Source organism: Budorcas taxicolor, chromosome 16 (assembly GCF_023091745.1).
Source record: "Budorcas taxicolor isolate Tak-1 chromosome 16, Takin1.1, whole genome shotgun sequence".
Lineage (NCBI taxonomy): Eukaryota > Metazoa > Chordata > Mammalia > Artiodactyla > Bovidae > Budorcas > Budorcas taxicolor.
This window is the reverse complement of record NC_068925.1, coordinates 68,536,014-68,562,273: the sequence shown is the minus strand read 5'-3', so window position 1 is coordinate 68,562,273 and position 26,260 is coordinate 68,536,014.

Sequence of the window (26,260 nt, the reverse complement as noted above, 5' to 3'; positions counted from 1 at the left end):
GAAAGCTCTTTGAGGAAAAGAGCCAGGTTTTGCTTGTTTTACCATCCAAATGTCTAATAGTCTGTAGTACACAGAAAGTACTCATTTCATTTTTGTTGAACAAATAAATAGATGGCTTCCCTTTGATCACATTTGGAAAATATACTGTATGTATCACCTAAAGGTCTTCATTGCTAAGTACAGAAACCACCTCTGAAGGGACAGTGAGGAAGCAAGGGTGTGGGGTAATTATAAGGAAGAAGGTAAAATCTCTTGCTTGATTAGCAGGTCTTTAAGCAACAGGAAAATACTGGAAGGCCAGTGAGAGATAACAAAACCTAAAGAAAGCCTAAGGAAAACTCAGGAACCTAAGCAAATCTTTGAGGGTTAAAATGTAGGAAATCCACAAATTTTCTGGGTTAGAGCATTAAAGCATCACTAACGGAATAATCAAAGTTCAAATCAACTCTTTGTCACCTTGTTCAAATCACAGCATAATAGTATTTAAATGGCACAATTTGTGTGAAACTCCTAACCATAATTAAGCTAAAAATCTAAGCACTTAGAACATAGCCCAGACAGAGTGAAGTCTCGACAAGCAGCTGTTCAATGTTGAAAAAGTGCCAAACTTTTGGTTAAGGAGGGCAAAGCTGATTACTGTCCAGTCAGATTACATCCAAGGGTGAAAAGGTTAACTCCCTAAAAGTACATCTCTTGTCAGAAGTAGAACAAGATATTTGCCATATCTAAAAAAAATGCTAAGAATACATAGTTTTCATTATATTCAGAGTAGTCAGGAAATCCTGTAACTAATGATAGGAAATCCAGGAGTATTAAAAAAAAAAAAGAAACTGGTGAGATTAAATTAACTTTATCAATAAAGTAGAGATATAAAAACATGATCCCCCTAGATTTCTCTATTTCCTTATTTCTTGATTTCCTTTTCTATTTGGTACAAAATTGAGGCAGTATGGCTTCTGAGATACTACCTACCTACATGCCTAACTTTGTTGCTACCAGTTGCAGCTGTTCATACACTCTTTTGATTCCCTATTCATCTCCTTCCTCCTTGGAAAGCAAGGGAAGGGATTATTTTGTAACCTGATGATAATATTTGTCATGTCATTCTTTCTTTCTCTATTTCCTTGCTTCACTCTGGAATTTATCTCCTCCCCAGCCTCAGTTTATTAACCTTCAGGGTATGGTGTAATACTAAACATTTCCTTAATTGAGTCACGTAAAGAAGAGTGGTTTTTACTATCAAGTTTCAGTTCAGTTCAGTTCAGCCGCTCAGTCGTGTCCAACTCTTTGCGACCCCATGAATCACAGCATGCCAGGCCTCCCTGTCCATCACCATCTCCCGGAGTTCACTCGGACTCACGTCCATCGAGTCCGTGATGCCATCCAGCCATCTTATCCTCTGTCGTCCCCTTCTCCTCCTGTCCCCAATCCCTCCCAGCATCCGAGTCTTTTCCAATGAGTCAACTCTTCGCATGAGGTGGCCAAAGTACTGGAGTTTCAGCTTTAGCATCATTCTTTCCAAAGAAATTCCAGGGTTGATCTCCTTCAGAATGGACTGGTTGGCTCTCCTTGCAGTCCAAGGGACTCTCAACAGTCTTCCCCAACACCACAGTTCAAAAACATCAATTCTTCGGTGCTCAGCCTTCTTCACAGTCCAACTCTCACATCCCTACATGACCACAGGAAAAACCATAGCCTTGACTAGACGGACCTTAGTCGGCAAAGTAATGTCTCTGCTTTTGAATATGCTATCTAGATTGGTCATAACTTTTCTTCCAAGGAGTAAGCGTCTTTTAATTTCATGGCTGCGGTCACCATCTGCAGTGATTTTGGAGCCCAAAAAAATAAAGTCTGACACTGTTTCTACTGTTCCCCCATCTAATTCCCATGAAGTGATGGGACTGGAAGCCATGATGTTCGTTTTCTGAATGTTGAGCTTTAAGCCAACTTTTTCACCCTCCTCTTTCACTTCCATCAAGAGGCTTTTTAGCTCCTCTTCACTTTCAAGTTTAACAATTTGCTATTTTGAAAGTATTGCTAGACCCACATTAAATGGGATGTTAGAGAATATTATGAAGAGTAAATTTCTCTTTTTACAGAAATTAAAATGTATTATTTTAATGTATCATTTGTGTGGTATTGGTTTGATAGCCACAAGATTTATCCAAAACCCTGAAATTACTTATTAGCATAACGTCATCTCTCACTTGCTGAAAAGCAACGTGAGATGAAGTGAGAAAACTCATATGCTAGTCTAGTGCAGTACTTTTTCAGGAGAAAAGCTCCCAATCATTAGTGAGATTCTTAAAAGCAGATATTACACGTTGACTTTCAGGAGATAAAGCGAAAGGGCCAAGTGAAAGAGACACACAGTTTAATGGTGGAAGTGCCTTCCAAGTTGTGTCCTTGAACAATGTGGAGAATTCGATATTTTGAATGAATCAGAATGATCAAGTTATCTTATCTCAGGTGGAAAAGAAAAATGTAGCAATATTGACATTCTGATATACCTGATAAATTATTAATGACTTGTCTGACTATCAGTTCAGTTCAGTTCAGTTGCTCAGTTGTGTCCGACTCTGCGACCCCATGGACTGCAGCACTGACTCCCGGAGTTTACCCAAACTCATGTCCATTGAGTAGGTGATGCCATCCAACCATCTCATCCTCTGTCATCCCCTTCTCCTCCTGCCCTCAATCTTTCCCAGCATCACAGTCTTTTCAAATGAGTCAGCTCTTCGCATTAAGTGGCCAAAGTATTGGAGTATTGGCTTCAACATCAGTCCTGATGAACACTCAGGAGTAACCTCCTTTTTGTCTGACTATATAGCAATGGCTATACAAATTTGGACAGAAGATCCTGGTGGGCTACAATCCATGGGGTTGCAAAAGAGTTGGACACAACTTAGTGACCAAACAACAATACAAACTTGGGTTAAATTCTTTCTCTACTATTTATTAACTGCATGGCTCAGGTAAGGTTTCACTTTTTAGTCCTCAATGTCTAACATGGAGGTAAAAATGCTCTCTCTTCAGAGTTGTTGAAGGAATTAGTAAGACAGTACATGTTACTGACACATAAGCACTTTGTAATAATGTGAACTGAATTGTTGTTTTCAAATCCACAATCCACACTATCTACAGAGATGCCCAATAGACAACATGATTTAACACTAAAAACTGAAGAACTTCCTAAATGAGAAGATAAAACATCCAGCCATGAAACACTGAAATAAATACATCAATGAGAAAGTTATTTATTTTTTTAAAACTGGAGTGTAATTTGTTTAGAACTTCTAGAGAATACATCAACTATTATAAGTCTTGATTTGGATGCAGGGGAAGTGGCATGGTTCTCTTTATTTTTTTTATTTAACTCGATTCTATGAAGATAATTATATATCTAGATTTTTAAAACAGGGCAAATGAAGCATTTCTCCAGATTAAAGGAAAATTGTGTGTGTGTGTGTGTGTGTGTGTGAGTCACTCAGTCATGTCTGACTCTGTGACCCCATGGACTGTATAGCCTGCCAGGCTCCTCTGTCCATGGAATTCTACAGACAAGAGTACTGTAGTGGGTTGCCAATTCCTTCTCTAGGGGATCTTCCTGACCCAGGAATTGAACTGGACTCTCCTGCATTGCAGGGAGATTCTTTACCATCTGAGCCACCAGAGAAGATAAAAGGCCATAAAAATAGTAACGAAATAGCACTTCTCTGCCTCTGTCTCTCAGACACAAGTGGAGGGGCTCTATTTTCTGCCAGTTTGTGCTTGGAAGCATCCGAGTTCATCATATTTGCACTTCACAAATAGCACACACACGAAACGAGACTTTTCTCTCATCTAGTCCTTGGTTTCTGCAGTGTCATCTCAGAGGATGACATGCTTTCCTGCTTCTTTTTCAGGTATTGTTTCTAGTCCATAACTCAATGGGCATCAAAAGCAACCACAAGTTGAGAAGTGTCCTTTATTCAACAGCTTTGCTACATTCTGTTGCAGAGGATACAAGTAAGTGTTTCTTTGTCCTGACAAGTTATTGGATACAGCTCTTTTCATCATCCCCTCTGGTGGGGCTCTGGCACAAGCGTCTGGGGACAAGAGTCAAATAAAGGGGCAAGCTCAGCAGCACATCTCCAGCTGTACTCAGAATTAGTCTTCCATTATGATACTGCTCCTTTGCCTTGGGACTGACTCAAGAAAGTGTCTTAGCTGCTCAGTCATGTCCAAAACTCTTTGTGACCCCATGGACAGTAGCCCACCAGGCTCCTCTGTCCATGGAATTATCCAGGCAAGAATACTGGAGTGGGTTGCCATGCCCTTCTCTAGGGGATCTTCCTGACACAGGGGTTGAACCAGGGTCTCCTGCATTGCAGGCAGATTCTTTAGCATCTGAGTCACCAGGGACTGACTCAACTTCTCTTTAAATGAGTTCTGTTCCTGGTGGTCCTTCCATCTCTTAGGCAAATAGACCCTTGTAAATTTTTCCAACCCAGTCTTAGAGACAATCCAAATATATCTGAAACCTCTGGGGAACCCAGAAGAAATGCTCCACAAACAAAGATATTTTTTGCTTCACACAAAAGGGAAAATTCTCTACAGGATGCCCAAATGCTAGTGTAGGATGTCTAGCTTCTGATCACACTCTTGCAGACCATACTGAAGAGCCCTTCTTGCCCAGTTCACTTTGGTTATAACAACTGAAACTGACTCTGACTTTTTTAGGCAACAGGGGGATTTTATTATAAAGAATCAGTTTTCTGACTGGACATAGGGACAGGCTACCTGTCCTTGCCGCCTCAAGCAAAGCTGAAGTGGGAATTTAACTCAGTCAGGGTCTCTCTCAACTTTCATCTTTGCCTTTGTCTGTGAAACTGGTCTCCTCTTCTCCCCTCCTCGCCCCGCTGTGTCCCTTCCCTGTTCTCCCCCACTTCAGCCTTGCTTTCTCTCTCTCACACCTTTCCTCCCTGTTTTCCCCCTTTACTCTTCTTGTTTCCAAGCCCATGTGACAGAAAACCAAACTTCCAACAAAGCATAAGGTTGAAGTTTAGTCATTCAGTGAGAAATTGTTTTCTCTTTTCCTGACAGTGTAATACCACATTCTTTTTTGACCCAACTTGGGTCAGGTGACCACCTAAAATTTAACAACCAGGCAAAAACTGAAAGAAAATCAAACAAATCAAAAGCTAGAACTACAAATAATTAGTCAAATAAACTGCTTTAGATTTTATTTCTTTACCTATGATTTAGTTGATATGACTTGTTGTCATAGTTATAAAATAGATGGTGATTAAAGAGATAGGATATCTTAAAAGTTGGTCAGTCAATATCTGAAGAAGTAAACATTGACAGGAGAAGAAGTAAAAATTTACTAAAGGTATTCTTTGAGACAGGCTTCCCAGGTGGCACTAGTGGTAAAAACCCTGGTCGATGCAAGAGACACAGGTTTGATCACTGGGCCAGGGAGATTCCCTCCCACTCCAGTATTTTTGCCTGAAGAATCCCATGGACAGAGGGGCTACAGTCCATAGGGTCGTAAATAGCTGGACACGACTGAAGCGACTCAGGACATCCTTTGAGACACTAATTCAATCAAATGTCAAGGATGAAACTGTTCCATTATCAATTACACTTTGAAAAGTCAGAGTACTACAGCCCTCTCCTGGACAGTCACAAAGCATATTTATGTTCCAAGATTTAAATAATTCTCTATAAATACAAGGAAATTGTTCACATTCTAAACTTATTCCTTTTTAATGATTTTTGAAATTGCTGTTTTTCTAGCTATCATTTTATGCTATTATTATGAATGCTTCAGTTGAGCCACAAGTCCTTTTATGCTCTTAAATCCCTGAATATTACCCAAGTTTAGGATAGGTAAGGGCTTGGTTTCCTTAGACAATTTCCAAGAGTCTAGAGCAAGGTGGGGAAGCTAAGAGAAGTTGAGTATGGGACAAGGTCACTGTCATCACTTTTAATCAACTGTTTGTCAAACTCTTTAACAAATTCTGCCTAACTTAAAGTTCTGGATACTTTATCATTCTTGTTTTATTTATGAAGCAACTAGGATTTTGGAGAAATTTGGTGAGATTAAGCAAAAGAATTTTAAGTCAGTTTTCAGGCTTAAGGGTTAAACATTTATCTAGGTAGATTTGTTTGTAAGACTGTTAAGTTTACTTTAGTTTTGGGAAGGCTTTATTATCCAAAGATTAAAAGTTCATGAAATCATTGTTATGTGTATTTCTTCTAAGATATAGAAAAAACCAAGGCATAAATTATTTTTATAGGTCAAGTCAGAGGCAACAGAATCATCCCCTAAGTTTTGAATTTCTCATTAAACTCCTTATTTTGATTGGAATTTCTAACTTTTCACCCTCTCGATATAGATTTTAAAAAAAATAAACAACTTTTTAAAAAATTAGTTACCCTGGAAGGTGACACCTGTTAAAGAGTCAGAGATACATTGTATTTCAACATATATTAAGTCATCATATTATAAAGCATGTTGATGCAAAACCTATAGTGTCATAGGAAACTAAGAATTAATATATTTTTGCATAAAAAGGAAGATGGAACTTTGCCAAGGCAGCTACAGCTGCAAGACAATTTCACAGTTAGGTTGGGTAGTTTTTCCTTTATTGGTGTTTGGGTCTAAAATGTTACTTGTGAGTCACCACGCACAGAGGAGGATCTTAGTGACCCTGAAAACACTCCCTGCCAGGTGTTTTCTAATGTGTCATTTAAAAAAAGGTCATGGGGGCCATCCCACAATGTAATTATGCAATTATGAGAAATTTTAAAGGAAATATTTGAAGATTAAAAATCGGAAAATCCCAAAAGCTTCCATGGTGATGGAAAAATCCCATGAACAAATAAATGAAGGATATATCCAAACAGAAGTCACAAGTAAATCATCAGCATAGGTGTAAATCTTGGCCAAGTAAACATTATAAGACAGAGAAATCCAAGGGTAGGAGGCAGGTAAGTCTTTCCAAATACTAAGGTATTTGCAATCAATAAAGAAAAAAGACATTTTTCTTTTGCTGCAATCTATACATGTGACTCTAGAATAAGAAAGCATAGATTTGACTGCAAAAAGTCTTTCGGAATAAGTTTTTAGGGTTCCGATGGAATCCTATGACTTCCTTCTTAATGCATTTGGAAATACACTGGCATGGTTAGACGTCATCTGTATTTATTTTATGAGAACTTTAACCCAGCTGCATTCTTTTTGAAAGTAAAAATTAGGCTAAACTTAAGAAATTATTTAAACTTCATCTGCATCTGAATCTAGCAACTTTTGTATTCATATTCCTTAAAATCTGGGTGTTGGAGGGTAGGAAAATGAATATGGAAGCAATTTCTGTTTATTTTTACATTCGAATAAACCAATACTTGTTGGGTCTCTACCAGTCAATCACTCTCTATCAGCCAGTATTCTTGGCACTGTGGAAATGGAAGTGAACAATCGGGGCAAGACCATTTTTCTCATAGAGCTCCCTTTCTATTAGGGAGTCCAGGCAGTTAGACAAATAAGTAACAAATGTGGACAAGTTAACTAAACCGTGATAAGACCTAAAAAAGAGACAAATAGGATAATTTAATAGTATACAATGCCTGTGAGAGGTGATGTGTGAATTGAAATACAATTTCAGCCACTTGAAAGGGTTTCATTTACAGAAAACAACAAATGCTAAGATCTCAAGAAGCAAGAGTTTAAGTTTATTTGAGGAAAAGAAGAGAGTTCAGGGTAACTTCAGCATCAAGGGTATGCAGACTGGTGTGAAATGAGCCTGATGAGGAAAGAAGAGCACAGGTTATTGTGCGTTTGTGTTTTACCGTAAATGTGGCAGTAAACCACTGAGCTTCTTGGCTAGGCTCAGTGGTTAACACCATAAAACAAAATCATAAGTATTAATACTTCAAGACATAAATTTACACTTAAATTATGAGATAGTGAATTACTCTGTGAAAGATTTATTTTCATCATGAAACGTAACACTTGTCTTCTATACTTTACCTCATTGATGAACATATGAGTAGACCTTAGTCATGAAGTTAAGTATAGCAATTATTTTAAAAGATATCATTTGGAAAATTAAGGGTTTACATTTTCAAATGATTAATATTATAGATCATGAATAAAGAACGGTCTATCTGGAGGAAGTGTTCATGGAGTAAAGAGGTAAAAAGGTTTAAGAAGTTAACTCATTTCTGTTGTTTTGAGATGAGCTAAGGAAGTCTTTCTGAAATAGAGGGTAATAATATTTATTATTTTATATATGATTAAAAATGTAGCAGTTGCTATTTTCAGTGAATTTGGCTATTACATAAAAGTATAAAAAAGAAAATAATAATCACCAATAATAGAATTACTTTCTAGACTTTCTTAATCATTGTGACATATATTAGACAAAACTGAAATTTTATAGGATATAAAGTTTTTCAACCCAATTACTTTCACCTAATATAAATGCTGGGCTGGAAGAAGCACAGCTGGAATCCAGATTGCTGGGAGAAATATCAATAACCTCAGATATGCAGATGACACCACCCTTATGGCAGAAAGTGAAGAACTAAAAAGCCTCTTCATGGAAGGGAAAGAGGAGAGTGAAAAAGTTGGCTTAAAGCTCAACATTCAGAAAATGAAGATCATGACATCTGGTCCCATCACTTCATGGGAAATATAGATGGGGAAACAATAAAAACAGTGTCAGAATTTATTTTTTTGGGCTCCAAAATCACTGCAGATGGTGACTGCAGCCATGAAATTAAAAGACGCTTACTCCTTGGAAGGAAAGTTATGACCAACCTAGATAGCATATTCAAAAGCAGAGACATCACTTTGTCAGCAAAGGTCCATATAGTTAAGGCTATGGTTTTTCCAGTGGTCATGTATGGATGTGAGAGTTGGACTGTGAAGAAAGCTGAGCACTGAAGAATTGATGCTTTTCAACTGTGGTATTGAAGAAGACTCTTGAGAGTCCATTGGACTGCAAGGAGATCCAACCAGTCCATCCAAAAGGAGACCAGTCCTGGGTGTTCATTGGAAGGACTGATGCTGAGGCTGAAACTCCAATACTTTGGCCACCTCATGCTAAGAGTTGACTCATTGGAAAAGACCCTGATGCTGGGAGAGATTGGGGGCAGGAGGAGAAGGGGACGACAGAGGATGAGATGGCTGGATGGCATCACTGACTCAATGGATGTGAGTCTGAGTGAACTCCGGGAGTTGGTAAAGGACAGAGAGGCCTGGCGTGCTGCGATTCACGGGGTCGCAGAGAGTTGGACACGACTGAGCGACTGAACTGAACTGAACTGAATATTATGTTTTTGGTAACTTTCATGTCAATGTATATTCTTTGACAATGCCATCTTAATATTTACGTAACAATTCTTCTTGTGGCTATAAAATGATTAATTTACTCATCTATCTGTTTTGGTTTCTTATATTCTCTTAGCAAGAGTTTCTGAGAAACTATTACTCATGGCACTTTTTTATTCTAAGATTTGTCTACTACATTAGAAGACACAGGACCAAGTCCTTGGCAAGCAGAAATATAGGAATTTTTGGTGGTGGAATACATTTGTTTTAGTTAATGTTACTAAGCATCTCATGGGCCTCCTTGGTGGCTCAGTAGTAAAAGAATGTGCCTGGAATGCAGGAGCCCCAGGTTCAATCCCTGGGTCAAGAAGATTCCCTGGAGAAGGAAATGGCAACCCATTCCAGTATTCTTGCCTGGAAAATTCCATGAACAGTGGAGCCTGGTGAGCTACAGTCCATGGGGTTGCAAGAATTGGACACGACTAAGCGACCAGCTGTGCGTCACAGTGATAGCCTAATTTCACAATGACAACAAAAAGATACTAATGGCTCAAATGCTGGAATGCATTTCATTTGTTTATATCAGAAGACTATTTTTCTGGGGGTGTTCTCTCACCTTATTTCATCCCTAGAGTGGTTTTAGAAGTTTAGTGTGGAATGAAGTGGGCTTTATATAGTCACTGACTCTGAATTCAAAGTGTAATTCCCAGCCACCAGAGAAGTTCTATATTTCTGGGGAAATCCCACGTGCCCTAATGAAATGGGACACATTTTGAAAATAAATAACTGCCTCGAGTAAAAAGATATTTCCGGAGGGAAAAAATAATGCTGGAGTTTTTATCAGTTGTCTGGCTTTAGTCTAAAGGTCAAATGCCATTTATATATTTAATAAATATTATTCACTATCCACTATTTGCAAAGAAAAGTAGTCTCTGCTCTGATGGAGACTTCATTCTAGTGGTGAGGCAGGTATCAATCAAGTTATCATACAAATAAACAGTTACAGAGTGTCTTAGCAAAGACACTCAGCACTAGCAGTTGTATGACAAGCCTAACAAGGGAACTGTCCTAGCCTAGGGAGGATCAGGAAAGATTTCCCCAAAGAAGTGATATCTGAGCTGAGATCTGAAAGAGAAATAGAGGCTACCCAGGTACAGAGGAAAAACCTTCCAGATAGGAAAGACAATAAATGAATACTCATTACTATTACAAACCTTGGGAAGGGAAAATTTTTAACTAGTTCAAAGTACTACTTAAGATTTCACCAGAGTCTAGTCAGCTTATTAGACATGTTTTGTGTATGTACATTAAAGGGCAATGCCATTTACTAGGCAACCAGTACTGACTCCAAACAGTGACATATAAATACTAAAAGAAAATAAGAAATAGCACTGGTTTTTCAGTGGTCTCTTACTTTAAGTATCTGAACCAGAGCCTCACTTAAAAGAATAAAGATCCATGCTTCTTACTGTGTTACATGTCATTAAGGGTATAAGGCAACAATTGTGGGGAATGAAGTTGTACAAATACAATTTACCTACTGCTTTAAAAATGGTTTTAGGTGCAAAAATAGGTTATTTTAGCTTTTTTCCAACAGTTTATCAACTAGAAAGAAGCCAATTATTTAAAGACTTACATATTAAGACAGGAAACCATAAAACTTCTTGAAGAGAATATAGGCAAACATTCTCTGATCTAAATCATAGCAATGAGTTCTTAGATCAGTCTTGATCAGAAATGAGTCTTAGGTCAGAAATGCAAACAAAAATAAACAAATGAAACCTATCAAACTTGTAAGCTTCTACACAGCAAAGGAAACCATAAACAAAACGAAAAGGCAATCTACAGACTGGGAGAAAATATTTGCAAATGATGTGACCTACAAGGGGTTTAATTTCCAAAATATATAAACAGTTCATACAACTCAACAGCAAAAAACCAAACAACCCAATCAAAAAGTGAGGAGAGGACCTAAATAGACATTTCTCCAAAGAAGATAGACAAATGGCCAATAGGTATATGAAAAAATGCTCGACACTGCTAATTATCAGAGAAATAAATATCAAAACTACAATAAGGTAACATTTCACAGTGGTCAGAATGGCCAACATTAAAGCCTACAAAGAATGAATGCAAAAGAGGATGTAGAGAAAAGGAAACTCTCCTCCACTGTTGATGGGAATGTAAACTGGCACAGCCACTACAGAAAACATTATGGAGGTTCCTTAAAAAAATGAAAATAGAGTTACCATATGATTCAACAAGCCCACTCCTAGACACATATCTGGAGAGAACTCTACTTTGAAAAGATACATGCACCCCAAAGTTCATGGCAGATATATTTACAATACCCAAGACACGGAAGCAACCTAAATGTTCACTGACAGATGAATAGGTAAAGAAGATGTGTAATGCATGCTCATCATGTCTGACTCTTTGCGACCCTCTGGACCGTAGCCTGCAAGGCTCTTCTATCCATGGGATTTTCCAGGCAAGAATACTGGAGCAGGCTGCCATTTCCTTCTCCAGGGGATCTTCCCCATCCAGGGATGGTGCCCACATCTCCTACATTGCAGATGGATTCTTTACCAATTCAGCCATCAGGGAAGCCCAAAGATGTTGTCCTTGTTCAGTCACTCAGTCGTGTCCAACTCTTCGCAATCCTATGGCTTCCCTGTCCTTCACCATCTCCCAGAGCTTGCTCAAAATCATGTCCATTGAGTCAGTGATGCCATCTAACCATCTCATTCTTTGTCATCCCTTCTCCTCCTGTCTTCAATCTTTCCCAGCATCAGGGCCTTTTCTAATGAGTCGGCTCTTCGCTTCAGGTGGCCAAAGTATTGGAGCTTCAGCTTCAACATTAGTCCTTCCAATGAATATTCAAGATTGACTTCCTTTAGGACTTATTAGTTTGTTCTCCTTGCAGTCCAAGGGACTCTCAAGATTCTTCTCCAATACCACAGTTCAAAAGCATCAACTCTTTGGCGCTCAGCCTACTTTATGGTCCAACTCTCACATCCATATATGACTACTGGAAAAACCATATCTTTGACTATAGTTGAAAGAAGAATATATATATATATATATACACACACATACATATGTATATAAATATTTATATATATATAATGGAAGCACTTGATGTACACTGAAAATTAACACATCATTATAAATCAACTGTACTTCAATAGAAAGAGAGAAGCCAAATTACAACTCTTTGTTATGGATAAATGCATCCAGAAATATGCTTACAATCATCACAAACATTAAAAGTGCTTTGGTATGCATTTTAATCAAGGTATGCAAAATTGCCAATAAATAGAAGCAGTATTAGGACTAGTAGTAGTCATAGTAACAGTAGTTGTTAGCAGTATCAGTAGCAGTAGTAGCTGCAGTAGTGTAGTAGTAATAACAGTGGTGGTGGTGGTGGCAGTAATCATAGTAGTAGTAATATTAGTAATAATTACTATAATGCTGTTGTAATAGTTACTATAGTATTTATTGTAGTAGTTACTATAATATTTGTTACAGTAGTTACTATAATATTTATAGTAGTAATTACTATAAAATTTATTCTGAGTTTATCATGAATTTACCAAGTTACCAATTTATTGCAAATACTTAAAACTACTGTCCAAGACATGTGTTATGATTTTTGCTTTACAGACAATATAGTTTAGGTTCATAGAGGTTAAATGAACTATGCAAGATCACACAGCAAGCAATGGAGGGAGGACTCAGCCCTGGTCTCTCAGGCTCTCTGTTCCAGATGAATATTGCTTACATTTGGAGGACTTATCTGATTCTGTTTTAATAATGTCATTTTCTTTCAGGGTAACTGTGTTTTCATAGCTGTAAAACAGTGATGTTCCATTTACATTCCATATATTTCAGGTTAGAGTAAAGCAGAAAATTCACTTAAAAATTATAGAATATTTCTTCCAAGGGGCTAGACTGATGCTCAAGAACATGTTTATTAATTAATAGAATTCTTAGTAAAGATATATAGATGTTTCTGGGAAGACAAAATGTTCTACAAAAGGTGTTATTGTATAAAATATAACTAACAATATTTGCAAGAAGTACCAGCACAGTAATTCTTTTGATGATCATTTCCTTAAGTTTTGAAATCTTACCTAGTTTCAATAAACCCCAGATAAAGAGGAACATTTTCTAAACAGAACAACAGTTAAAAGAGATATTAGTTCTTATTGTCAATGAGATAAGTCATTCAGTCAGAAAAGAGAGAATTAGAAATGGAAGGCAGCACAAACTTAAAATGTAAAGCAAGATTTATTAGCAATAAAGGTCATATTCAATTCAAAACAAAAGACATTTTCTACAAAAAAAAGTACAATGTTACATACTTTCAGCTGGGTAGTGGCAGAATCAATAATTAAATCCACGTGTCTAATTTGGGTTTGCTGTTCTCATCCAATCCTGAGGGAAATTAATCCTAAGGGAAATCAGTCCTGAATATTCATGGGAAGGACTGATGCTGAAGCTGAAGCTCCAAAACTTTGGCCACCTGATGCGAAGAACTGATTCATTGGAAAATACCCTGATGCTAGGAAAGATTGCAGGCAGGAGGAGAAGGGGATGACAGAGGATGAGATGGTTGGATGGCATCATTGACTTGATGGACATGAGTTTGAGCAAGCTTCAGGAGTTGGTGATGGACAGGGAAGCCTGGCCTGCTGCAGTCCATGGGATTGCAAAGAGTCAGACATGACTGAGCGACTGAACTGAGCTGAACTGACCCACGCCTGTAGTAGATTTTAGACTAAATGAAGTGTAGATTTTATTGGAAATAGATGAACCAAATCCCTCACACATATACAAACTTAAAAATGTCTGCTGGTTTAGTCTGGGTAAGGGCAATAGGTGAAAATATAGTTATATTTAAGGAAAGATGAAAAAATAAGCATTAACAAAATTCTATTCTCCTCTAGGTAAAATGGAATATAAACCAAAAAAGTTATAAAAAATTATAATCATAATGACATAATGACATAATTAAGAAGTTTTACCATCGTTTCTTGAAGATCAGTGAAGGAAGAAACTGGTCTCACTTTCATACTTTTTGTTGAATAAATGAGACCATTGCTCATGCCAGAATCTGAGTTTGCTCTGGTAATTCCCTCTCCTTCATATTATGCAACAGTTCTGCCTGTAATAATTAGACTGAGAGATAGGGAGAGAGAGGCTTCATGGATCAAAGCCCTAAACGGCAGCACTTAAATTTTTTTTTTTTAAAGAAACAGAATGATTGGTCATCCCAGAAGATTTAAATCTAGTTTGATAGGGTTAGCGTGTGGGGAGAAGATTGAAAAATCTGAAAGGCTCATGTGGCAGGATAGGAATAAAGAAAGAGAACTCCAAAGTGTGCATAAAAGCAGGGAAATGAGATATGCGTGCTCAAGCTTTAGGAATTAAAGGCTGCCCCTCCCCTGGAAGCACAGATGGATCAAGATGAACAGAACAGAGGAGACACTTGCAGTTTCCCATACAAGGTGTACCACATATAGATTTAAATAAACAAATTGTCTGAAGTAAAGACTTCTGAATACACATTCTTCTGAATACATGCATGCGCGCGAACATGTGTGTGTTTGTCTATGTGAGATAGAGGGAGAGAAAGAGCAAACTAGACTGAGTATATCCTAGTAAGAACTTGTCAGGATTAGGCTGTTAAGATAGTTACACTCCATAGGATATGACTACTTACCAGATTCACAGTCTGACTTATGTTTGAAAAGAGATTTTTAAAATTCTAGCAGTGCTACACAACTGCAAAAGAAACTTAGCCAAGCAAGTTACTTGTATCAATCAATATAGACCTTTTTAAGAATTGAAATGACTTCCTTCTTTATTTAATTTTTGTTGTTGCACTAGGTCTTCATTGTTGCGTACGCGGGTTTTCTCTAGTTGTGGCAAGTGGGGGCTATCTCTTGTTGCAGAGTATAGGCTCTAGGCTGCGGCGGGTTCAGTAGTTGTGGTGCCTGGGCCTAGTTGTTTCAAGGGGTGTGGAATCTTCTTGGACCAGGGATTGAACCCATTGGCATTTAACTGCATTGACCTACACTGAATGCATTGGCATTGGCATTGAACTGCATTGGCAAGTGGATTCTTAACCACCGAAATACCAAGGAAGTCTTGAAGTACAGTTGACTTATAACATTGTATTATTTTCAGGTACAGTATAGTAATTTGATATCTTTATAACTTATACTCTGTACAAATTTATTAGAGATTATTGCCTATATCCTCTCATAACTTATTTATTATGCACTACATCTTCACAAGTTATTTTTACTAGTTGTTTGTAACTCTTAATCTCCTTCATCTATTTTGCCCCTCTTCCTTCTCCCTCTCCTCTACTACTGCTAAGTCACTTCAGTCATGTCCGACTCTGTGCGACCCCATAGCTGGCAGCCCACCAGGCTCCCCCGTCCCTGGGATTCTCCAGGCAAGAACACTGGAGTGGGTTGCTATTTCCTTCTCCCTCTCCTCTGGTAGCCATGAATTTGATCTCTGTATCTCTGAGTTTGTTTCTGATGTGTTATATTTGTTCACTTACTTTATTTTTCAGATTCCACATATAAGTGGAAGAGTCAAGAATACACAGTGGGGAGAAGACAGTTTCTTCAATAAGTGGTTTTGGCAAAACCAGAAAAATACATGAAAAAGAATAAAACTAGAACATTCCCTCATATCACATACAAAAATAAACTCATAATAGCTTAAAGACCTAAATATAAGACCTGAAACTACAAAACTCCTAGAGGAAAACATAAGCAGTATGATCTTGGACATTGATCTTAGCAATATTTATTTTTTTGTATCTGTCTCCTCAGGCAAGGAAACCATAACCAAAAATAAACAACTGGGACCTCAGTTCAGTTCAGTTCAGTTCAGTCACTCAGTTGTGTCTGACTCTGCAACCCCATGGACTACAGCACACCATGATACCCTGTCCATCACCAATTCCTGGAGCTTGATCATGTTCCCCAAATCATGGTCATCGAGTTGGTGATGCCATCCAATCATCTTATCCTCTGTTGTCCCCTTCTCCTCCTGCCTTCTCAGCATCAGGGTCTTTTCTAACGAGTCAGTTCACACTTCCAGCCAAAGTACTGGAACTTCAGCTGCACCATCAGTCGTCCCAATGAATATTCAGGATTGATTTCCTTTAGGGTGGACTGGTTGGATCTCCTTGCAGTCCAAGGGACTCTCAAGAGTCTTCTCCAACATCACAGTTCAAAAGCATCAATTCTTCGGTGCCCGGCTTTCTTTATGGTCCAACTCTCATATCCATATATGACTACTGGAAAAACCATAGCTTTGACTAGACAGACGTTTGTCTGCAAAATAATGTCTCTGCTTTTTGATATGCTGTCTAGGTTGGTCATAGCTTTTCTTCCAAGGAGCAAGCATCTTTTAATTTCATGGCTGCAGTCACCATATACAGTGATTTGGGAGCCCAAGAAAACAAAGTCTCTCACTGTTTCCCCATCTATTTTCCATGACGTGATAGGACGGGATAGCATGATCTTAGTTTTCTGAATGTTGAGTTTTAAGCCAACTTTTTCACTCTCCTCTTTCACTTTCATCAAGAGGCTCTTTAGTTCTTCTTTGCTTTCTGCCATAAGGGTAGTGTCATCTGCATATCTGAGGTTATTGATTTTTCTCCCGGCAATCTTGATTCCACCTTGTGCTTCATCCAGCCCAGCATTTCACGTGATGTACTCTGCATATAAGTTAAGTAAGCAGAGTGACAACATATCCTTGACATACTCCTTTCCCAGTTTGGAACCAGTCTGTTGTTTCATGTCCAGTGGAACCTAATCAAACTTAAAACTAATTAAACTTAATCAAACCCTAAGTGGGATCTAATCAAACTTACAAGCTTCTCCAGAGCAAAGGAAACCATCAATGTAATGAAAAGGCAATCTACTGAATGGGAGAAAATATTTGCAAATGACGTGACCAACAAGGGGTTTAATATCCAAAATATCTAAAGAACTCATACAACTCAATATGAAAAAAGCAAACAACCCAGTTACAAAATGGGTAGAGAAACTGAATAGGTGTTTTTCCAAAGAACACATAGAGTTGACCAATAGGCACATGAAAAGATGCTCAACGTACTAATCATCAAGGAAATGCAAATCAAAACCACAATGAGCTATCACCTCACATAGTCAGAATGGCTACTGTCGAAAAGACAAGAAATAACAAGTGTTGGCGAGGATGTGAAGAAAAGGAAATTCTTTTTGCTTGTTCCTTTGCACTGGATCTTCATTCCTGTGCTCACGCTTTCTCTAGCCGACTGTGGAAGCCACTCTTTGTTGCAGTGCAGGGGCTCATCTTTGCGGTGGCTTTTCCTGCTGTGGAATACAGGCTCTAGGTGCTTGAGGCCAGCAGCTATGGCACATGGGCTTATTTGCTCCAAGGCATGTGGGATCTTCCTGGACCAGGGATCAAATCCCTGCAATGAACAGTGGATTCTTAACCACTGGACTACCAGGGAAGTCCAGAGAAAAGGGAACTCTTGTACACTGTTGTTGGAAATGTAAATTGGCACAGACACTAAGGAAAATATAATAGTATGAATGTTCCTCAAAAAATTAAAAATAGAATGCAATCATTATCATGTGATCCAGCAATTCTACTCAACATAGACTTTTATTCATAAATGTGATCATCAGACATTTGAAGAAAACAAAGTGAAGAGAAGGATCACTGTAAACTAATAGAATAGTGGATCAAAAGGAAAAGATCACACAAGCAATAGAAGGAAGCTGTTGAATGTCTATTTTAATCAGAGAAATTAGAGAATATTGCATTCATGAAACAAAAATAATATTATAGTAAAGGATCAATTAGAGAATTAGAATGTCCAAAATCTATACCCAGTGCTGGTGAGGATATGACCAACAGGAACTCATTCATTGCTGCTGGGAATGCAAAACGGTACAGTCAGTGTCAAAGACAGTTCGGCAGATTCTTTGACAACTAAACCATATTTTTACCAAATGATTTAGCAATCATATTCCTTGGTATTTACTCAAAGGAGCTGAGAACTTAGGTCTACAAAAATACTACACAGGGATGTTTACAGAAGCTTTATTTATAGCTGCCAAAACTTGCCAGCAAAGCAGTATGTCCTTCCTGTAGGTGAATGGATAAATAAACTGTGATACATCCAGACAATGGAAATTTATTCAGTGCTGAAAAGAAATGATATATCAAGACATCAAACGACATAGAGAAACCTTAAATCATATTAAGTGGAAGAAGCCAATCTGAAAAGGCTGCATACAGCCTGATTCCCACTATATGATATTGTGGGAAAGGCAAATCTGTGGACACGACAAAAATATCAGTGGTTGCTAGGGGTAGCAGTAGGGGAGTCAGTCAGGGGAGAGATGAACAGGCAGAGAACAGAGGATTTTTCGAGTAGTGGGAATATTCTACATATTTTAAATGATGGATATATGGATAGATACACATTTGTCCAAACCCACAGAAGATACAGCACCAATAGGGAATCCTAAGGGAAACTGTAGACATTGAGTGATTATCATGTGTCAGTGTAGATCATTCTTGGTAAAAACATATACTATTCTGGTGAATGGTGTTGATAATGGAGGAGGCTATACATACGTGTGGGCAATGAATATATGAGAAATCTCTGTGCATTCCTCAATTCTACTGTAAACCTAAACTGCTCTGAAACAAACAAATAAACAAACCTACAACCATTCAGTTTGAAAAGGTCCAGTGCACCAAGTAAGGTGAATGAAGAAAAAGCCATACTAAGGTGATCAGACCTGTACTCCCTTCTGATGGTGAAAACTCTCCTGCCTCTGCACCATCTTTCTCTTCTTCCCTCCTGTGAGAAAGGAGGATGCACCCAGCCCCATCTCAAGACCTAACCTGTTCCACTTGGGTCAGAGAATTCACACTTGTTCAAGGTTCACCCCCTCACTTAGCCCCTCTCCCTCCAGCAACATTATTTCTGCCAAAAGGAAAATCTGTTTTAGAATTCTTATCATAAAGCAAAACCCAAAATCCTCCTTATTTCATTGTTTTATATCCTACTTCATGTTTCAGCTCTCCTTGAGAGCTTTCCTTTGCTGTAGAAATGTAAAAGGTTTTCAGTTCAGTTCAGTTCAGTTCAGTTGCTCAGTCGTGTCCGACTCTTTGCGACCCCATGAATTGCAGCAGGCCAGGCCTCCCTGTCCATCACCAACTCCCAGAGTTGACTTTGGTCCCCATTTACCACGTTTTGTAGGTTTATCCATGTTGTTACATGTATAACTTCATTCTGTTTTATTGCTGTAGTGGAGAAGGCAATGACAACCCACTCCAGTACTCTTGCCTGGAGAATCCCATGGACGGAGGAGCCTGGTAGGCTATAGTCCATGGGGTCGTTAAGAGTTGGACAACTGAGCGACTTCACTTTCACTTTTCACTTTTATGCATTGGAGGATGAAATGGCAACCCACTCCAGTGTTCTTGCCTGGAGAATCCCAGGTACGGCGGAGCCTGGTGGGCTGCCGTCTATGGGGTCGCACAGAGTCGGACACGACTGATGTGACTTAGCAGCAGTAGCAGCAGTGTGAGAAAAGAAGAGAAGCAAAAGGCAAAGGAGAATAGGAAAGATATATCCATCTGAATGCAGAGTTCCAAAGAATGGCAAGGAGAGGTAAGAAAGTCTTCCTCAGTGATCAATGCAAAGAAATAGAAGAAAACAACAGAATGGAAAGACTAGAGATCTCTTCAAGAGAATAGAGATAACCAAGGGAACATTTCCTGCAAAGATGGGCACAGTAAAGGACAGAAATGGTATGGACCTAACAGAAGCAGAAGATATTAAGAAGAGGTGGCAAGAATACACAGAAGAACTATGCAAAAAATACCTTAAAGACCCAGATAACCTTGATGGTGTGATCACTCACCTAGAACCAGACATTCTGGACTGCTAAGCCAAGTGGCTCTTAGAAAGCATCAGTGCGAACAAAGAGGGAGGTGATGGAATTCCAGATGAGCTATTTCGAATCCAAAAGATGATGCTGTTAAGGTCCTACACTCAATATGCAAGCAAATTTGGAAAACTCAGCAGTGGCCACAGGACTGGAAAAGGTTAGTTTTCATTCCAATCCCAAAGAAAGGAAATGCCAAGGAATGCTCAAACTACCACACAATTGCACTCATCTACACACTAGTAAAGTAATGCTCAAAATTCTCCAAGCCAGGCTTCAACAGTACATGAACTATGAACTTCCAGATATTCAAGCTGGATTTAGAAAAGGCAGAGGAACCAGAGATCAAATTGCCAACATCCACCGGATCATCAAAAGAGCAAGAGAGTTCCAGAAAAACATCTGTTTTATTGATTACACAAAAGCCTTTCCCTGTGTGGATCACAACAAACTGTCGAAAATTCTGAAAGAGATGGGAATACCAGACCACCTTACCTTAGTCCTGAGAAACCAGTATGCAGGTCAAGAAGCAACAGTTAGAACTGGACATGGAACAACAGACTGGTTCCAAATCGGGAAATGAGTACGTCAAGGCTGCATATTGTCACCCTGCTGACTTAACTTATATACAGAGTACATCATGCAAAATGCCAGGCTGGATGAAGCACAAGCTAGAATCAAGATTGCCAGGAGAAATAACCTCAGATGTGTAAATGACACTAGCATTATGGCAGAAAGCGAAGAAGAACAAAAGAGGCTCTTGATGAAAGTGAAAGAGGTGAGTGAAAAAGTTGGCTTGAAACTCAACATTCAGAAAACTAAGATCATGGCATCCGGTCCCATCACTTAATGGCAAGTAGATGGGGAAACAATGGAAACAGTGACAGACTTCACTTTCTTGGGCTCCCAAATCACTGCATATGGTGACTGCAGACATGAAATTAAAAGATGCTTGCTCCTTGGAAGAAAATCTATGACCAACCTAGACAGCATATTAAAAAGCAGACATTACTTTCTGACAAAGGTGCATCTAGTCAAAGCTATGGTTTTTCCAGTGGTATGTATGGATGTGAGAGTTGGACTATAAAGAAAGCTGAGCACCAAAGAACTGATGCTTATGAACTGTGGTGTTGGAGAAGACTCTTGAGAGTCCCTTGGACTGTAAGGAGATCCAACCAGTCCATCCTAAAGGAAATCAGCCCTGAATATTCATTGGAAGGACTGATGTTGAAGCTGAAGCTCTAATACTTTGGTCACCTGATGTGAAGAACTGACTCATTAGAAAAGATCCTGATGCTGGGAAAGTTTGAAGGCAGGAGGAGAAGGGGATGACAAAGGATGAGATGGTTGGATGGTGTCCCCAACTCAATAGACATGAGTTTGAGTAAACTTCAGGAGCTGGTGATGGACAGGGAAGCCTGGCCTGCTGCAGTTCATGGGGTCGCAAAGAGTCAGACACAACTGAGCGACTGAACTGACTGACTGTGTTACTTAATCACAGTTTGTTAATAGTTCTCATTGTTATGGACATCTGGAAAATTTCAAGATTGAATATGAAAAAAGCTGCTGTATTTTTTAAAAAGTAAGAGACAATTTCTCCCTCATTAGTGTATATTAAACAAAAAGAACTATTTTGCCTACAGTTGTTCATTTACATTCACTTATTGACTCTCTTCTATCTGGATTCCACTTCCAGATGTTCACTGAAACTACTTTTTTTGAGGACACTACAGGCTGGATAACATCAATTTCAATGGAGTATTAATTGGAGTTTGACACAGCTGATCACTCCTTCCTTCTCTGAAATTTACATGATCCTGACTCTTTTCTTTAAATGGTTGGCTTCTACAATCTCCTTTCCTGATTCCTTCTCTCTTACTAAACCCCTGGACAGAATGCTACAGATCTTGCACTCTTCTTAATATCTCTCTTTCCCTCCTCTTTCTAGTTTATCTCATAATTCCCATGGTGTAGCTTCTCTAGGTATGTTGTCAGCTTTCATATCTGTGTTTCCAGAAAGATTTCTCCACTACGTTCCAGACTTACATATCCAGTTTCCTCCTTGACATTTAAACTTGAATATCTTATCAACCCTTCAAATTTAAAATGTGCAGAATATGAAGTGAAACCTGGTTCTCACCTACAGCCCTAAGCTTCCCCACTGAGAAATAGCAATCTACCTAGTTGCTTATACCAAAAACTCTAGGAGTCATAAGCGATTTCTCCCTTATCTATATTCTCTATATCCAACCTATTCTTTCTCTAAGATGTATATTCACCCTCCCAACCTCTCCTAATTTCTTCTGTAGTGACGTATGGTATTATAGTCTCATTCAGTTACACTGTAATTTTGATAAATATAATTTAACATGATCCTCAAAATAACTAAGTGATGTATGGAGAAAATGGACTCTGATTCAAGGTAATTAACTTGACCAAGTTTCCACAGTAAGTGGTACAGATGAAACACAAAACTAGTGTTTATAAGTATGTGAACAAATGATAACTAACATTTGATTACCTGCTGTGTGTTAAGCATTTTCCCTGTTTTGTCTCTTAGTGCTTATAATAAGAAGATAGAATTGCTGTCCTTTCTTAAATCAAATTCAAGGGTATTAAATCAGTTGCCCAAAATTAGAGTTCTCTGCTCCCAGTTCCAACTTCCTCCTTTCCATTCTTCTCAATATTCTCATAGACATTTGTCAAAAATCTTTAATGGTTCAGAATTGGCTACAGAATTATATCCTTCTCAGGACATTTTGGTGCTTTTATGATCTGGCCCCTGCCTTTCTTTAGAATTCCATCTGATGCTAGTTCTCACCACATCACTTGGATGCCAGCCATATCAACTACTTTAGAGATCCAGTTTGAACATGCTGTGTTCTTTCTTTATGTCTTTATCTGAGCTGTTTCTTCTGCTTAAATGTTCTATAATGGCCATTGCAGTTGGCCTGGCTACCATCTGTTTTGTTTCTTTCTATAGCTACTCCTATTTCTGTTTAAATAGCCACACTTCCCTTGTGATATGGTTCAAACTTGGTTCAGCTCTAGCTAACAAACATGATTTTATATCCTGGTTACAGTTCTTCATTCAGATGAACCAGATACAGACAGAGAGAGACAAAATGAGACTTATGTGAAAAATATTTCCCAACTCCTTGGAGGGGGGTCTTGGAACTGCCATTCCCCAGCCCCTACTCTTGAAATTGATGTGTAGCTGATGAGCCTATCTGATGAGCCTGAGGATGAATGAGTCTTATGTTGAAGCCTGACACTTCGGAAGGCAGAGGCGTGGAAGGATTACATCAGGTCCTTCCTTACTGATGTCTCTGGGCTGCTGAAAAAAACCAACACTGAAGCTCATTTTGACTCTTGACTTTTCAGTTATGTGGATCATTTTATGGACAGATTTTTCTGCTACTTGCAACTGAAAACAGCTAAATGTTACACCACATTTTATCATATAGGCCACCCTTAGTTTCTCAGTGAAGTTAGATATTTTTCCCTCAGTGAAAGTTCCTTCTGCATACCTCTACCAAAGCCTATACTACATTGCTTTAATTATTAGTCTGCTTCCCCAGTATATGAAATACCCTCAGTAAAGGAGTTTGTGTTATATGCTGCTTTGGTGACTGACACAGTAAAAAATCTGCCTGCAATGCAGGAGACCCAGGTTCAATCCCTGGATCAGAAAGATCCCCTGGAGAAGGCAATGGCTTATCTACTCTAGTCTTCTTGCCTGGAGAATTCCTTGGACAAAAGAGTCTGGTGGGCTACAGTCCATGGGGTCGTAGAGCTGGACATGACTGAGTGACTAATACTATATGCTGCTCTATCAGTTTATTATAAGACAATGTGCTCAGAAACAGCCCACCATTCCTCCCCCAAACACTCTTTTTTAATGCAAGGTTATCAACCTCAGCACTATTGTTATTTGGGGCCAGATATATCCTGGTTGTAAAGGGCTATCCTGTGCAATATATAATGTTTAGTCCTTGGACTCTACTCATTAGAGGCCAGTAACATTACCCCTGCCCTCAATTTGTGACAATAAAAAATGTCATCCCCTGGGAGATAAAATTGTGACTAGTTGGGAACAACTGGCCTAACATAATGACCAACAGTTTAGATATTATTACAATCATTCTTTCGGTTGTACTTGTTTGTTTTGCTATTTTTTTTTCTTATTTTTTCTTTTTCATTTTTGCTGTACCACACAGTATGTAGGATCTTAGTTCCCTGACCAGGGACTGAACCTGTGCCCCCTGCATTGGAAGGTAGAGTCTTAACCAGTGGACTGCTGGGAAAGTCCGCTTTTGGATTTTTAAGTCAATGGCAATTTATAGAAGCTAATCCTTAAAGAATCATATTAAATCCACCCGTGAATATAGACAGAAAGGATGAAGGGTCCACAAATGGCAAAGTATATTGGTTCCACGTGAAACTATTGGTTTGGTATGTAATAAAAGAGTGCTAAGGCAAACTCCACCTTTACTGGGCCAGGATGTGATCTCACGCACCAAACCTGCTTTTCTCATAAGCCAATCCCTTTCCAGAAACTTCTCATTCCAAAAGGATGGGTCACTTTCATCATAGGAAAAGGAAGGACCAAAAAGAGGAGAAAATTTCTTACATATAAGAAATATTATACTAGGGACCTATAACAGAACTTGGCACCAAACTACTGACATCACCTCCTCGTATCTTACGCATACCCAACCTAATCCCTAAATGGTTTCTCCCCACATACAGTAAGCTCTTTCAAACTGTTACTAATTATAAACTCCTTCAGAGCTGAGGTGTTTTCACTGAGAGTGAACATGCAGGTACCTGAGCCCACGCAACCTCCTCGGCCTCAGGGCAAACACTTCTGCTTTGAAATGCCTTCTCTAATGGACAGGATGAGGGAAACGGAAGCTGTAGAACTGAGTGAACCAAGTCAAAAGCCTTGTGTGAGTGATTATGTGTTCTCTAATATATAAAGAATTCAGAGATGGGGCAGAGTGAATGCACCTCACTCGGACCTGACACAGTTATCGGTACTTCTTATCTTTATGTACCCAAAGCATGTTTTATTTCTACCAAATTTATTTTCTACTTGAATACATCATTTTGATAAATGTGAAAATTAAATATTGCAGGTGAAATGTATAATTTATAAAAAGTACATTTTGAGTTCTTTTTCCTCTTACCCCTTAGGTTGATGCAAACACAATGTTTGCCTTTGAACCTAGATGTAGATTTGAAGATGTAGAGAATATTGATCTTCATACATAGGTTTATTCAAAAGTTTATAAGAATTCAATTGAAAGTCTTGATTCCAAACACAAAGAAACTAATGAAAACCAAAAAATTATATATAATAACAAGGTCATTGATATAATTAAGAATGATATATATGTATGGTATGCTTCATTCCCTATATACTCCAGAAAACAATATAATTTTGGCAATTGATCTAGACATGGATGGAGCTTCTATATTCTCTCTGTAAAATAGAGATTTGCATTGGAAAAAATTAGGTCACAACCATAAAGTAATTTCCCTGGAACCTGAAATGGAAGACTGTGGTATTTTTATGATTTGTTTTGTAGAAGACAAACTTCTTTAGAATTAGTTGGGGATAGATATATAATCTAGATTTTCATATTGCCCTAGAAACGTATCAATATGTGAATAGTTAACAGAGCCAAAATATTAACTAATATAACAACGTCTCACTATTTTATTATGCTTCTGTATCATGATTCATATGGAGTTACTGTTCTCTAGCTTTATATCCTGCCTAAAAATAACCATCTACTAAATACCTATAATATACCAAGCATACATTATGTCATATGATAAGCATCAGTTCAGTTCAGTTCAGTCGCTCAGTCGTGTCCGACTCCTTGCCACCCCATGAAACTCAGCACGCCAGGCCTCCCTGTCCATCACCAACTCCCAG